The sequence below is a fragment of the Coregonus lavaretus genome (assembly GCF_964263955.1).
Source record: "Coregonus lavaretus genome assembly, chromosome: 7".
Taxonomy (NCBI): Eukaryota; Metazoa; Chordata; class Actinopteri; order Salmoniformes; family Salmonidae; genus Coregonus; species Coregonus lavaretus.
This window is the reverse complement of record NC_139994.1, coordinates 21,671,326-21,672,249: the sequence shown is the minus strand read 5'-3', so window position 1 is coordinate 21,672,249 and position 924 is coordinate 21,671,326.

Sequence of the window (924 nt, the reverse complement as noted above, 5' to 3'; positions counted from 1 at the left end):
GATCTTGGCTGGACTGGCACGACTCGTGACGTCTCGGTGTGCAGCCACGAGGACAGTTTCGAAAACAGGTGAGCCTCTTTCCATGGCCTTATGCCTTTAGGTACCGGTATTTACTCATACAGAAAAGCAGAACACTGCCGGGGTATCAGATCATGTTGCATTGCTGTGGTATGTCGCAATTCAAACGAAACAACGTTGCCTGAATGATTATAATAGGCTACATTCCTAGAACAGGATTCCAATAAATTGCTGGTATTTATTTTCATCCAGATGGGTCTATTGCAAAATGAAATGCACACAGTTGTAAATACCGGTTGTAGTGTTTTGTACGACATGCCATTCTCTCCATGTAGTGAGAGCGAGGGGTCCATTTTATATTAGTAATGTATAGGCTACTGTACAATCACATTCTCTATCCTAGTTCGTTTTTATGTGATACCCTACTGTAAATCTGGTTGTGTGTAGTGGTACTACTTCGAAGTGATGGGAATTGGGTGAGTGTGTGCACTTGAGCGAAAAGCATCGTGAGCTCTGCTGAGTTGAGCCTACATGAGTTCTCTGCGCTGTTCCCAGGGGAATGTGTTGTCTGTATTGTTTCAGTACCACATACCAGTAGACATCATAACATATTAATTGTGAGTTTCAAATCCATATATCTTTGTGTGCGCGCGCATTTTCCTTGAGCAATTCATGACTACACTGAAGAACTCCGTAGTGGCATAATCATTGGCGACCACAGCCACAAAGTCATTATGGCTAAACCCCGCCTATTTAAAAAAATGTGTCTTCTTAAAAATGTTTAACCTTAACCACACTGCTAACCTTATACCTAACCTTAAGTTGAGACCAAAAAGCACATTTGAGTTTCATACAATTTTATGATAGCCAATTTTGACTTTGTGGCTGTGGTAACTAGTGCCAAAC